This window comes from Arvicanthis niloticus, chromosome 4 (assembly GCF_011762505.2).
Source record: "Arvicanthis niloticus isolate mArvNil1 chromosome 4, mArvNil1.pat.X, whole genome shotgun sequence".
Taxonomy (NCBI): domain Eukaryota; kingdom Metazoa; phylum Chordata; class Mammalia; order Rodentia; family Muridae; genus Arvicanthis; species Arvicanthis niloticus.
In genome coordinates this window covers 66,307,514-66,319,640 of record NC_047661.1, presented here as the reverse complement: position 1 = coordinate 66,319,640, position 12,127 = coordinate 66,307,514, and the positions used below count along the sequence as shown (strand labels likewise).

Below are 12,127 nucleotides of genomic sequence, written 5' to 3'. Positions count from 1 at the left end.
AATAATAATTTTGCCTACATCTCTAGATCTAAATGTCATGGCGTTTGCTACATGTTCCTAATTGGCAATTGGAGAGGAAGTCTGTGGGAAAAGAATGCATTGGGTTTTGTTGTTGTTGTTTTGTTTTTGCTTTTGCTTAAATCTTTGCTTGCATGTTAGAGGTTGGTCATTAAAATATAATATATAAACTAAAAACATTCTGAGAAAATGGGTTTCTTTGAAAGAATCAAGAGACTATACAGGATGGGTCTTTTAAATTAAAATTAATCAAGTTGATTGTACAATGGTAGTCTTCGAAAAAAAACCTTTAGGAAAGCACCTAAATATGAAAAGGAAACAAAAAACTAAAACCTGGTTATGTTTCAGATCAACACAGAGTTAAGCCAGCAAGTTACTGGGTGATGTGTTCAGCACTGCACAGCTTAGAGGGAACTTCTAAACATCTGGAACAGAACTTCTGGAAGTCTGTGGACACACACTTTGTACTAGGAGGTCTATAAACAGGACTTGGAAGAATACTTGCAGATGTTTAATAACATTGTCCTGGGGAGGTGAAGAAAGGATGTGTGGAGTAGGGGAAGAGGAGATGAGAGGGCTGAGGAAAAGTAACAGAAGACACTTTTACTTTTCTGCGTTTCTTTATAGTAAAGGGGGATCCAAAGTAGACATCATAAAATAATCTTACCTTGAGGGGTGGGACATTATTTATTGTACTTTTAATCCTAAATTAATATGTAAATTAGCCAAAAGCATTTCCTAACTTCATTCTGCATAAATGAAGGTCCAGAGTATATGAGTAAACAAATACAGTTTCTGTTTGTATTTTGGAGAGAATCTTAATAAATAGGAAATGTAACTGTTAAGCTGCCTCACTTCCAGTTTTGCTGTAATGACAGTATATCTGTTGTGTGTATGTAAGGGTAGCAAGCTTTCTCTGTATGTCAAGAGCAGGTGCCTTCTAAACAGAAAGACTTAGTGTGGTATTTGTCCCAGGAGACTTAGTTGTGGTATTTGCCCTCGCCAACACCAGTTTCACTTTTTAAAGTGTTGCCATGAATGATTTGAGTGGGTGATGTGCTTTCCTTCTGAGAGTGAGCCTTCTATCCGATAAGGCTGTGCCATGGAGATTTTTTTCTCATTGCTTTTCTTATAGGATTTATACTGGCTTGAAAATGAAAATTTTGACATTTTGTCCTGTGAAAATAAATGTAGCTATAGAAACCAAAACCTTATATTTTCTACAGCATAGTATTTTTTCTGCTTACTTTGGACTCAGCTCTAACCTGTTCTCCTGATTGAACCATAACTAAAAACAAAGAAGAAAACAGAGGGAAATTTGTCATTAGACAATATGAATTTGAGTTTGAGGCCAACCTGGTCTACAGAGAGAGTTCCAGAACAACCAGAGGTACATGGAAGAACCCTGTCTCAAAAAACCAAAAACCCAAAGCAAAACAAAAATAATAATATTTTAAATTCTTTTTGCTTAGGTTTTTTTTGTTTTGTTTTTGTTCTTTTTAAGACAGGGTTTCTCTGCATAAAAGTCCTGTCTGTTGGGGGACTCACTTTGTAAACCAAGCTGTCCTTGAATTCACAGAGATGGATGGACTTGCCTCTGCCTCTGCACCCCCATGCCCAGCTAATTTCTTTATTCTTAAGAATTCTGTACATGTGCAATGAAGCCTAATTATATTTTCCTCGCTCTAACTTCCCCTATATCCCTGTCGACATGTTTCCCCTCCCAACTTTATGGATTTGTTTGTTTGTTTATTTACTATTTGGTTTTGTTTTTATAACCCACCAAGTACAGTTAGTGTTGCCCACATGTGCATTGGTGAGGGCCATTCCACTGGAGCATGGGAAATCTGCCAGGGACCAAAAACCAGAGTATCTTTACTTATCTCAGGCCAGAATGTAAGTTCAAAGAATAACTCAAGAAAGGAGAGCAACAGTTCCTCAACCTAGAACTGACCTTAATACTTGCATGTAATTAAAATGGCATAAAAGCAAAAAAGGAGGAGGGGGGATGGGATGGGGGTTTCTAGGGAGGGGAAATAGGGAAAGGGGATGGCATTTGAAATGTAAATAAATAAAATATCCAATAAAAAAAGAAAGCAACAATGTTAGGGGAACAAAAAAGTAAAACATGATGTGACCCCTTTCAGATACATAGTTTTTTAGAACCTAAGTTCCACAGAACAATTAAGGATAGTAACAATGTTTGTGCTGGCAGGGTTGAGGACTTTTTATTTTCCAGAATAAATACAGGATTAATTGTTCAGGTTTCTCCATATCATCTTAATTAATGATTCTCAGGCTCTTATTTCTCTGACTGTAATCATGTGTGGTGATGCCAGGCTGATACCAGAGTGTAGACTGCTCTTATTTCTATGTGCTGAGAATCAATTCCTGAAAAGTCCTTCAGGTTCTGCCTGTATTTAAAATATGTAGAGGTCATAGTATTCATTAACACATATTGATACATTTAGTATTTCTAGTCTGGCCACAAGTGGAGTCCTATTTTAAAACCATATGATTGAAACTTGTGTTTATAATTTGTTTCAAGAGAGTTAGCCAATTTGTTTGAAGATATCAATTTCAGAACATATTCACTATTCCCTAAAGCATAAGAAGTTGGCCTGAACTTGTAATGACCTTATAACATTACTTAGAAGTTGATCCTTTAAAAAAATTCCTAGGTATAAGATTACGTCCTTGTCATTCACTTATTCATAAAAGACAGAAAAATGGCCTAGTTGTGTGGATTTTAGACAAGTATAAAGGCTGCTGACTTATTTCATAAGCTCTTTTATGTTTTCCTGGAGGTTGTAAATCACAGTTAATACTTTCTTTAGGGAAACAGTATGTGGTCCAGTGAAAAGTGTGTTCCTCTCGGCTGGCTGTGACTTGGAACATTTTGCTTAACCTTTCGAGCCTTGTTAAGCTCTTTTTAGATAACATGGACATGTCAGTCCTTGGTAAGATTGCCCTGGTAGCTAAGAGAAAGTTCGTGAGAATGAGATCTATTGTGTAAAGTGTGTACTTTTTTAATGTTCTCTTATCGCATCTGTTGCAAATAGACCAGTTTTAATTAGGTGATTAGCACCTTGAACTGTGGTCCCTTTTGCCCTTTTTGTAACATAGTTTCTTTTTTATTTATTATTTAGAATAACTTGAGTCCTAGAAAGTACTTTCTGCAAGGTGCTGTTATATCTGCTTAGAAACATTTGGTTCCCTAGTCCCTAGAGTTACAGCAAGACACAGAGGATGGAATCACAGTAAGACAGGAGGGTGGCCGGCTCAGTAGGCTGGCATCCGACTTCCTTGTCTGAATCTTCTGGAATTTTGCTGTGGCTTCTGTCCCTTAGAACGTACTAGAGTGCATTGGACAGCTTCTTCTGTAGGCTTTAATACTACAGGGATGAGTTTTAGAGGTAGCAAATTTACCTTGGAAATTTTCTTCTTTTAGAAGGCCATTGTCTCTCCTAGGAAGTATCATTTGGTAGCTTTGGAAGTTGAAGATCTTCCCTGTCTGTTGATGGAAAGAATCATTTTCTGAAATCAAATGTTTGGTGGTAGGACCCTATGATTAGTCGTGATTGGTGGGAGCAGTAGCAAAAATGAAGCTCAAATTCAGTTTTTTGTTTTTTTTCTTTTAACAGACAAGAGTTAAATGCAGGGCTGTAGGGACTGTCTGCAGGTGCCATTGAGAAGCCTTTTACTGTAAGTGCTGCTGTCTTTGAGCTTTGGTTCTGTTTCTATGGCAACCTTGGATCTGTGTGCTTGGCTGAATGGATTTACAGGAAACTGAAAAACATTGCTATTCTAAGTAGCTTGGTGTGGAGCAGCCAGTTTTTACTGAGAACAAAGCAGGCAATGTATGCTAATTGTATTCAGAGTTGGGGATAAAGAGTTGGGGAGAATCCCAGCTTCTGCTTACTGACTTTGTATGTTTTTCAAATTTTGGAGGATCAAATACTTTTATTTCAAATTTCATATTTGGTTCCCCTGTTTCCATCCAACCCCCTTTTCCCCTAGTGTTGAAGATGGAATTCAATGTCTCAGACATGCTAGGGAAGCCCCCCAACCCCCGATTTTCCTGTACATTTTTTAAAAAGCTATTCTAGAAGAGAATTGATTTAAACAAAAACCTCCTTCTTTCCCTTTTTCCCCCTCCCCCGTGTGTGTGTGTGTGTGTGTGTGTGTGTGTGTATAAGATAATGTGTCGATGAATCAATCTACTGGTTTTCTGGTTCTCAGATACTGAGGCAGGCAATCTGGTGCAAGTGGCTTTCTTTGCTAGCACTGTAGGCTCTGGTGGCCCTCAGACAGAACCCTTATGTCAAAACTCTACTACTTAGAGTTTTCTTGATGTGTAAAAGCTCTTTTTTCTAAATATTTACAAAACAGAATAGTCATGTAATAAACTGTTGCTTAGGGGATCAAAATTAAATGCAATTTTCCATTATTATTTTACTCAGTCATCACATGTTTAAAGAAGACTGTGCATTGATGTCAGTACAGTTACATTAAAAGGGCACATGGTGACTTCAGTTTCAATATAAATGTATTGGGCTTCCTGTTTGGGATTTTTCAAGTCATATAGCAGGACTCCGACACTGAAAGCATTTGATTTCAGGAGCTACCTCCCCTGTTCCCACCCACATACAGTTAAAATGGAAGAAGACCCATCAAAATTCTGATGTGTATCCACCATCCTATTATTTCTTCTATAAAATGTCTTTGTTCTACCAGCAAGGCATTTGACTGTGCAAAGGCTCACCCTTATTATTACGCCAATTTAAACCCGTCTTTCCCTGAGACCTGAAGATGGTTTTGTTTTGTTTTTTTTTCATTCCTCCCAGGTCATGGAATATTTCAGTAAAATATACTTCTGTTATCTCAGGAGATCCTCATCCACAGAAGCTGCAAGCTTCCAGATAAATCAGGTATAGGGCATAACTGTGTATCGCAGTCTCCTCTGTCCCATGGTTTGAGTAGCGGAATCTCAAAGCACTTTGAATGAAATACTGATGAAAGGTTTAATTCTTCAAAGGGCTTCTATGATGCAAAATTAGAGTCTAGGAATTTTTTTTTTTTTTTTTTTTTTTTATTTTTGTATTTTTTTTAAAAGATGTCTAGGACCAAAATTTGTTGAGTAAATCTTTGCTGAGTCCCTTTAAATAAGGAGTTACAGGGCTTTGACTGATCTATCTTGGGCTAGAAAACAAACATCATAAACTGGTGGTAACCTGCCTGTTAATGAGTTGAGAGGAATTACAGAAAGATTATGAGAGAGAGCTAGGAGGGAGTAGGATCCAAGACCTCCAGTCCCCATTCATTCCACAGAAACAGAGTGTGGAGCAAAGTCTCCCTGGCAGATGCTGAGTGAGGTGCTGAAATTGTGGTGATGGACCAGAGAATGATCCTAATTGTGTGCTACTCAGTCTATGGTGAGCTCCACAATGAGCCTTCACCTCAGTGAAGGGGCAGTGAAGACTCTTCCAAGGGTCCTGAAGATCCTTGAAAGACACAATGAAGCTGAAAGGGGAACAGAAAAACATGGTGCTTAGACTTGAGTAATGCTTTATTTCCTGTCAGAAAGTCCACTGTTTTGGTAGCAGTTCCCTAAAATATAAATAAGCATTTTTTAGAAGATAAATTATTAGATGTTGGAACTTTAGAACTGGATAGGAGCTTAAGAGATCTAGCCTGCTTACTCAGCTGTCCCCTCTTGACTCTGAGCAGGCAAAGAAACCGGATTCCCAGAGTGTCAGTGCATCCGTGTATTGGCCATCTTTGCATCAATGTAACAAAATACCTGAAACAGTTTATAAGAGAAAAATTTTCATTGTCTTACAGAATTCAGTCAGTGATAGTTGGCCCTGTTGGTGAGGAAGCACATCATGGCAGAAGCTTTTGATAGCAAAACCACTCATTTCATTGTTAGAGAACAGAAAAGAGAAGGGGGTGGATCTCACAGTCCTCTTGGAGGGCATGCCCCTGCCACCTGCTGACTTCCCATTCTACCTCTTAATGGTTCTATAGCACCCTAATAATTCTACCCTAACAATCCTACAAGCCTTTAACATGGGAGGCTTTCAGGGTCCAAATTATAGCAGCTGGGAAATTGAGATGCACCCTCCTTGGTTTCAGAATGTAAGTGCCTCATGATGCCACTGTGCCTGTTTTTGTTTTAATAAAAAGTTTCTCACACTTGGAACACTCTAACAGTACTTCCATCAGAATTCAAGCCTTCTGCATGAGTGCATTCTCTTTAACAGAGATGAAGGAGGGAAGGGGAAAAGAAGGGCTATGGTAAACTGTTAGGAACTTGCACTGAAGTTCTGCTGGTTCCTGTTCACCTTGACCTAATTAATCTGTATACTGCAGGATAGAAAATGACTTTCGTAAGTACATAAATGCTCCCAGTGGTGTGGAAACCTTGGGCGGGCTCCTATCATACACCATATGTCTCAGTTGGATGTGCCTCTATTAAATCCTACTGATTGTTTTAATTTTGCACCTTCTGTAGTTTTCCTTAACAAGCCACATAATGTTAACAAGCCACCAATGCGCTTCTTAGAAGAATGAATTCCTTAAAGAATTTAGAAGCAAATTTAGATCTTCTAATGGATATATTTTTTCTTCTACTATTGTTAAATCACATTTTATTCACAATACTGATTTTTTTCCCTGAGACAGATTAGTGACTTGTATCATACCTTAGTGTTAATCTCAGTTTTTTAAAATAAAAATTAAAAGAAAAAAATTCAGAATTCAAGTATTTGAAATAAGTTGTAAACCATGAAAGTGGTACTTGAGTGACCAAAATGAGAAAGATGTAGAGGTACAAAATGACACTGTGTGTGTGTGTGTGTGGGGGGGGTGTTCTTCGTGCAAGCAGAGGTTGGAAAATATTGGATATCTTTTCTTTATCTTTCTGCCTTAATTTTTGAGGTAGTTTCTTTTACTGATTGTCTTAGTTAGGGTTTTATTGCTGTGGAGAGACACCATGATCACGACAACTCTTATGTTGTCATACATTTAATTGGGGCTGGCTTACAGTTTCAGAAGTTCAGTCCATTACCGTCATGGTAGGAAACATGGAAGCATGCAGGCAGACATGGTGCTGGAGAAGGAGCCGAGAGCTCTACATCTTGATCTGAAGGCCGTCAGGAGGAGACTGGCTTTTGCAGGTAGCCAGGAAAAAACTGATTTCACAGTGGGCAGAGTATGAACATAGGACACCTCAAAGCCCAACTACAGTGACACACTTCCTCCAACAAGGCCACATTTCCTGATAGTGCCATTCCTTATGGCCAGCCACTCAAACACATGAATCTTTAGAGGTGAAACCCATTCAAACCACCACATGGAACTAAAAAACTCAGTGTTTCTGGCTAGGCTGGCTTGCCAGCCTGTGAGTGGTATTTGTCTCTGCCCTTGAATATCAGAGTCTACAGGTTATGCTTGGCCATGCCCAACTTTTGCATGGATACTTAGGATTTACATGGAAACTCAGGTCCTTGTTAAAACAAGGTCTCTTAGCTATTGAGTGTCTCCCCAGTCCCAGTTATTCTGTTTTACTAGGTTAGTTCTTCCATGTGCTCCTTCATTCCCATGAGCCTGATAGAAGTTAAATATCTTGTCCAAGATTGTTCACATGTGTGTGTGCACGCACATATGAGTGGGTAGGTGGGTGGATTGGTGTGGCTGCAATGGGCTTGTCAGGTGCCTAGTTTCCAGCATGACCTGTGCTCATCTGATTCTTCATGAGCTCATACCTGTGCTGAGATAGTACCGAAGAAAGTGGAATCCCTTCGCCTTCTGTGAACACTGGTTTTTACCCGTCTTCAACTGTACCATCATCATGCTGCCCCTCTGTTTTATGTCTGTGCATTCAGGTTTACAGCTTAGAATAATGACAGTCCCCAGCTCAGCAGGCCATGTCTGCTTTGTGGAAAGTATAAATGGAGACCTGACTCTGGAGCAGCGGTGGGGAAAGCAGGTTCTGATCCTTTTTTTCTTGTTAGCAGTGCTGTTTGTTGCTTTGCTTTTGTCCGTCCTCCCTTTAGTTTAATAGGAGCTGTTGGTCCATCCCAGGCTCCGAGCTGTTGGTCCATCCCAGGCTCCACTGACCTGACTTCTAGCATGTCTTCTGGCATGCCTGTGACTCAGGAGGAAGCCTGACTCCCACCCTCTGTCCAGCTCCCACCAGCTCTCTCAGTATCTGAGAGTGCTTGTGAAGTTCAGCAGGAAGACAGCCCAGGAGCGTTTTGTTCATGGTCTAGTTTGTTTTTATCATCTGTGTTCATAGCATTTTTCCTTCCATTTCTAGGTAGATGGAACTCCTTGAAATGCTAATTCTACCACAAAAGGTGGAAAGAGGTTTTCATTTTTTTTTTTAAAGCCTACAGGCTGAAAAGCATCATTCTAGTGTCACAATTGAGAATTTCTTCTGTTACAGCTTCCTGTTCCCTGGTGAGCCTCCATTGCTGCCCTGCAGGCAGATTCTATCCCTCCCTTCAAGAAACCAGATTACAGGCTTAAGGCTTCTCTCTCACATACTTGCCTCACCTCCTCCCAGACTGAGAAAACCCAAAGCCTTAGGAAACCTCTGCTTTTCTCTTAAAAACCTGCTCTTAAATATAAAGCAAACTAACAAGAATAAAGTAAAAGTACCTACTAGCACCGTGCTGTGAGTGCCCTCCATCTGACCTGTCCTCACACCTTCACTGTGAAGGACAGACATCCAGAGCCCCTCACTTTCTCTGCCCACTGATTTCAAACAGCTAAACCCAAAGTCAAACAGCTCTGGCTTTCTTTTTCTTTCTCATAGCCAAATTTTCCTGGCTCCTGGGTCTTTGTAACAGTGTGCTAGTAGATCCCTGTTGTTTTCCTCACCTGGGAAAACAAGTAGTCACTTGACCCTTGACCTAGTCTTTTTCTTTGTGTTTCCCCCGTGCTTCCCATGAGCAGTCCTCTCTCTCTCTCTCTCTCTCCCTCCCTCTCTCTCTCTCCCTCCCTCCCTCCCTCCCTCCCTCCTTCCCTTCCTTCCTTGAGTTCTCAGGTTTTAGTTTCTATCTCATTTGTCCTGTGAGGAACTGACATGAGACCCCTTGAAACATTTTCTTGACTGACCTCTCACTTTGCCCTCTTCTCTATATGCATGTACGCCGGTTTAGTTGCTAATACCATCTATACCGGTGAATTCAGTGCTCAGCCTTGGATTCGCTCTTGAAGTTGAGATTTGTATGTGTTCAGCTTTATAGACAGCACCTCTACTTGACAGTTTGATAGTCATTTCACAGTTATGTTCCAGATCTGAACCTTGGATCACCCTGTCTGCCACTAAGCTCATTTTGCACTTTGTACTGTCAGAGCTAATGGCAGCTACAGCATTCTGTTACACTAGTCAAAAGCCTTGACTTTTTTTTTTCCATCTCTCCTTTCCTGTGTCCACTCTGACCCTTCTTTTTATCTCCTGACCCCTTTGAACAGATAACCCTGGCAATAGTCTAATACACAGCTCACCATACTCAGTGCATGTCCTTTTATAATCTAGTCTTCTAGTTATACATAGCCACACATTTTAAATCAAGGTCATCCAGAGAAGCTGCTCCTGTGTGGTAGTCAGCTCCAATAGGAATAGTCTCATACCATACCCCAGTTAATCAGAAAACATGTTAAACATCTGCCAATGCCATGGTTCCTACTGAGGACCATGTGTGGATATCCATATGTGGATAGGACACATCTTTGCTCGCTTGCAGACCATGACACTAAAGGTTGGTTAGAAAAGCATCTGAGGCGCTTGAGAGATGGTTAGGCAGTTAAGAATGGTTACTGCCCTTGCAGGGAATACGAGTTTGTTCCTGGCACCCATGTCAGTTAGCTTATAAATGCCTGGAACTCAGTTCAATGTGATAAGATATCCTTTTCTGGCCTCTGCAGGCCCTTACAGTCTGTACACATAGCCCTACATGGACACGTGTACACACACAAACACACATACATGGAAACACATGTGTATACACATGTGTGTGCACGCATATGCACATACATGCATGGGCATGTGTGCGTATGTCCATAGGTACACCTGTGCGTACACATGTGCACGCATGCATAGACACACATACATGTACACACAAAGACATAGTCATACACACTAAAAGTCCACATGTGAAATTCTGTAGTGATGATGCTGACCCTGAGGTGGAGACACTATCAATGTCCATCAGGTGGTATGCCTTGTACAAGACAGTGTTACACCAACATAGAAAATAATAAAGCACTCAACATTTGCTATAACCTGGATGAACCTTAAACAAGCTAAGTGAAAGGCCATTACAAAGTGCCTTGTACTATATGATATAATGTATATGAAATATCTGGAGAGTGCTGGAGAGTTGGCTCAGCAGTTAAGAGCCCTGGCTGCTCTTCCAGAAGACCCAGGTTCAATTCCCACACCCACATGGCAGTTCACAAACATCTATAACTTCAGTTCCAGGGGATATAACACCTTTTCTGGCTTCTAGATCCCAAGCATGTATGTGATGCACAGACATGTATGTAGGCAAAACACCCATACATATAAAAATAACATTAAAAAAATCTGGGCTCCATAGAACCGCAGATGTAAGGTAGGGTAGAGTATGGGTGCCAGATAATGAGAGAAGAGGTCATAGAAAATGACTGCTGATGGGCTCAGAATTTCTTGTCTGATCATGGTGATAGCTGTACAATTCTGATTTGTGTACTTGAATGGGTGAGTGTATAGTGATGGTTATTTTATGTCAACATGACACAAGCTAGAGTCATCTGAAAGGAAGGAACCTTGTGTGAGAAAATGTCTCTATAAGACTGGCCTATAGGCAAACACATGGGACATTTTGTTGATTGATGTGGTAGGGACTAACCCACTGTGGGTAGTGCTACCCCTTGCCTGGTAACCCTGGGTTGTATAAAAAGGCAAGTTGAGCAAGCCAGTAGGCAGCACTCCTCTATGGTTTTATCTCCACATCTGCCCTGACTTCCCTTCATGATAGACCTCATCTGTAAGATGAAACAAACTCTTCTCTCCCTGAGCTGTTTTCTCAGAGCAATAGAAACCCAACTAGAGCAGTTTATGACTCAAGTCTTAATAAAGAAAAACCAAAACAAACCACAACTGCTATGCTGGTGGGAGCACAACGTCATGGTTGAGAAGTGAACAGGGCAAGAGTCAGAGACAAAGTTGAGGGGGTGGATGAAGTGACTCTAGTCTGTATTGTGGGTGGTGTGGTCACTCTGGTGGTGTGATGACAGTGACTGAACCTAGGGGATGTGGGGAGACTGGAGGTAGAATAGCCAGCATCAGTACAGTAGTAGACACCAGGAGCCTGCGAACCATGTGGAGATTGACATACTTCTCAGCCATGTGAGTAGTGGGAAGGACCAAGCCTGATGACAGGATTCCCAGGAGTATTGTGTGGATAAAGACATAGATCACACAATCCAAAAAGTGGATAGTGACGCCACCACCTGAGGGGGAGCAGAGGCAGGGTTAGCAGGTGAAAGGTGATTGGAGCTTTTAAAGAACACTAATATGATCAGGTGTAAGCTAACTACAGAAGCTGGGTCTTGCTTGATAATTGGAAGACAAGGACAGAACCCATGCCTACTGCACCAACTGGTTGCAAAGAAGCATATCATCTTTATTACTTATTTACTATAACTCAAGCCATTCATTATATCTAGCTCACTGTATATTTTGTGCAGACTTACTTATTCCAATATAAAGCCGAATTGTGGCCATAGAGATAGAAGATCTTACTGAGATTGCAGAGAACTCCTAAGTAAGAGCACATTTAAAAAAAAACCAACACATTATTATTTTTGGAAATGAAGCCATTTTCATAAGAGAAATTTTGTGCAGCTTCTTTTGAAACACAGCTTGTCCATATCAAAGTGCTGAAAATGGCTCTGCTGTCACTAGTAGGCTGAAGATGGATGTTTTGCTGCTGTGGACAAGGCTTTCTGGGATCTAAAATGGATTAGTGTGGAGTGGGGAGCTTTTTAAAAACTGGAAATGTAATTTAGACAACACATGAGGGTGCAGGACCAGGAAGAGCCTCGAGTCTTA

At 40.6% G+C, this 12,127-nt stretch overlaps 1 protein-coding gene across 13 annotated transcripts in view; it reads left to right on the top strand.

Moving 5' to 3' along the window:
* Nucleotides 1-12,127, top strand: part of Dclk2 (doublecortin like kinase 2) — a 129,856-nt gene that overhangs the window by 70,360 nt on the left and 47,369 nt on the right. The gene's annotated exons all lie outside the window — the stretch shown is intronic.